Raw genomic sequence first — 3,513 nt, 5'->3', positions numbered from 1 at the left:
TTATCTCTCCAACCCTACTAGCAATTAATGAGCACCTTCTATTTTCCAGGAAATTTAAATGGGTTTAATTTGCCATATAATCACCAGCAATTCTAGTCATTTACACCTTATTTTATGGACTAGGATACTGGGTCTAATAGGGGCAAATATAAACTGCTAAGAGCCACACAGCCAGCAATAATAATAGCAGTGTAATTATGAAGACATTTATAGAGTGCCTGCTGTTAGCCTAGTATTGACACAGTAACTTTTATGTAGCAGTAGCAGTTACTGAGCTCTCTACCGCTCACTTTTTTTAGGCAGGGTCACAAGACCCAGGAGATATGTACCCACCTGCATGCAGGAGAAGCCCACAGCATGGCTCTCCCAGCTTCATGGAGGGATTTGCTTTTGCACTGCTCGATGCCCAGTTGGTCAAGAGGGAGCCCAGTGGGTCACTTGCCAGTGCTGTATAAAGCAGAGCTGGCGTTGAGACACCATGCTGTGTGCAACGAAACCAGCTTGGAGGAGGGGGGTGGGTAGGATACCTGAAATATTTTAGTATCCTCTGCTCTATTCACTCAGTATAGTTTCAGTGGAAGGAAGTATGTGTTTAGAATCAGGCAGGTCTGGGTTCAGGATCCCTATTATGTCATAACAGATCCCTGTTATGACTAGCTGTGGTACCTTGAAAAATTCACTTAAGCCCTCCTGGCCTCTGATTCATCATATGTTAACTAGGATTAATAATAACGACTTCACTGACTGTTGTGAGAATTAGAAACTAACCTGACGTTAGTCGTTCATTAGCTGACGATGATATTGTCATGACTAAATATCTCCCCACATTCTAATGGTCATTTTCTTTCTCTTTTTTTTCAAATTACTATTTGTGAGAAACCTAGTTACAAGCATTTGGATTTTTTTTTGGTTAACAAATCTACATTTTTTTCTACTCTTCTCGTAATTACTACTCACAAAAGCTAAGATGCTTTATTCCTTATTGTTTTATGTTGGCTTCCAAGTTGAATGACTATTTGAAATCACCTACAGTTCCTGATCAGAATTTGTAAATAATTATCCTTGAATTAAGAGAAAGACAGAGACAAATGTTTTCTGTGCATCTGGGAGGAACTAGCATTTTCTCAAATATATAAAAAAAGAAAACTACCCATTTGATGTGCCTACAGGGATATTTTGATATATTAATTGATGTTTTGCTTTTTAAAAACTAGGATAGATCATTCCTAGTTCTAATGTAAACTTAATGCATCACTGATTAATATGAGAAGTCAAAAATTTTCTTGGCTTAGGATTGGTTAAGGTATGAATTTATATTGTTTATATGTTTCTACAATTTTTAAAAAAAAGAGCAACTGAAGAAACAATGACAATTAATGGTAGTATATCATCCTGGACAAGATCTAACAATGGAAGAGAAAAGGCTCAAAAGGACATTATACATATTCCATATGAAAAAAAAATTGGAATATAGACTGTAAGCTTTATATCAATGTTAAATTTATTGAACTTGATAATTGTACTTAAAGTGGTTACGTAAGTTAACATTGTTATTAGGTAATGTACATGATGTATGCAGCCTACTCTTAGATGTTTAGAAAATAGATAAATAGAGGGATAAGTAGATGATGCATGGATTGATGGATGGATAGAGAGATATAAAATGACATGGCAAATGTGGCAAAATGTTAAAATTAGTGGATATGGGAATCTGGGGGATGAGTTATATTGGAGTTCTCTGCTTTTTGTAAACTGAAAATTTGGCTCACCCTTTAAAGGTATGAGGAATGCCAGAACTCATCAAAATGAATGTTAAATGAAGCAAAGCACCAAGAGACAAAGAATATAAGGAAGGTGTGCTGCACTTAAGTGTTAGCACATCAAGTACCAAAATCAATTTGAAATATAGTTAAAGAAATAAAGTGTAATAAAGATTGATTCATTTTTACTTTTATATCCAGGAGAACATAATGTGTTTTGTGAAAATAAATTTGTAGAGATAAGCATATATCCAATTTAAAGGAAGCTTTCTTTGCAGAAATCTAAAGATATAAAAATAATAAATGATAATGGAAATGAGTCATTCATTCACTCTTTCATCCAACCTTTATTGAACATCTTTATTGAGCACTTCCATAGTATTGCTTATCATTGGTTCAACTATTAAAGGCCAACTTTTGAATTGGGGCACAAATGAATGAATTAGACTATTTTAATAGCAGTATGAATAATAATACTTTTAAATAAACAAATCTTTAAGAAGTATCTGCCTAAGTCCTTAGAGAGACAAATTTTAGGAAGATAGCAAAAGGAGTAATGTATGGGGAAGAGACAACTCATAAACTCTAAAGAATGTGCTGAGTAGTTCAGCCATAATCTTTCTTAACCTCCTGATTTCAGGCACATAAACCAAAGTCAATTTCTAGTAAAACATTATTTTCTGAAAATAAACAGTCAAAGACTTTTCACAGCACAGGTTCAATACCAAGGATCATGCCACCAAATATTTGGAAACATCATTTCCATTGTCTTATCTGGATTTATTTTAAAATTTAAAAAGAATCTTTCAAGAGAAAATTAAGTAATATACTTCCATGAAATGTAACAAAGGCAATATACAAAAGGTAAATATTAATAATAGGGGGATATAAAGGAGGGGTATGGAATTCTTGGTGTCACTTATTATTTCTTTTTCTTTTCTTTTCTTTTTATTTTTTAATCTTCATTTTTTCCTTCTTCTTTCTTTGCAGGAGAAATGGAAATGTCCTCAATAGATTGTGGTAGTGAATGCATACCTATGTGAGTATATCAGGAACCATTCATTGTTTACTTAGGATAGATTATATGGTGGGTCAATAAAACTTTTAAAAAAAACAAGCAGAAAGATGCAAGTGCTGGAGAAAATCTGGAGAGAAGGATGTACCTATTCACTGTTAGGGAAGTAGAATGGTACAGCCCATCTGGAGGGCAGTGTGATGATTACACAGGAGGCTAAGTATAGGGTTGCCATATGATTCTGCAACCTCGTAATTAGGTATATACTTGGAAGAACTGAAAGCAGGGACATGAATGGACATTTGCACACTGGTGCTTATGGCAGCAAGATTTGCAATGGATGGAGGTGGCCTAAGGGTACATTGATTGATGAAGGGAAGATGAACTGTGGTTTATACATAAAATGGAATATTGAGCGGCCACAAGAAGGAATAAATTTGTGAGGCATGTGACTAGGTGAGTGAACCTTGAAGACAGTAGGCTGAGTGAAACAAGCCAGAAATGAAAAGACAAATATTATAATGCCTCACTAATATGGACTAAATATAGTGTGCAAATTCTGAAAATTGAATCTGACAGCATAGGTTATCAGGGGAAGGCTTATTGTAAAGGTTCCTAGATTGCAAGCTCTTACAGCAGTCACATCTATTCCTTAGTTGTTGTTTCTAAATTCTGAGATGCTGAGTTCTTTGTGTATAATCTGGTCGTTCCTTGGAACTTCAGGTATCTGTGTGAAAC

General features: G+C 34.7%; 1 non-coding gene across 1 annotated transcript; it reads right to left on the bottom strand.

Annotated features, from left to right (window-relative positions):
• Positions 1–321: 321 nt before the first annotated feature.
• LOC119523896 lies at positions 322–450 on the bottom strand. The gene has a single exon (XR_005214700.1). It is a non-coding gene; the product is annotated as a small nucleolar RNA SNORA35 (small nucleolar RNA).
• Positions 451–3,513: the final 3,063 nt, after the last annotated feature.

This window comes from Choloepus didactylus, chromosome X (genome assembly GCF_015220235.1).
Source record: "Choloepus didactylus isolate mChoDid1 chromosome X, mChoDid1.pri, whole genome shotgun sequence".
Taxonomy (NCBI): Eukaryota; Metazoa; Chordata; class Mammalia; order Pilosa; family Megalonychidae; genus Choloepus; species Choloepus didactylus.
Note: the sequence above shows the minus strand (reverse complement) of the source record. Positions and strands in the feature narration are given on the sequence as shown.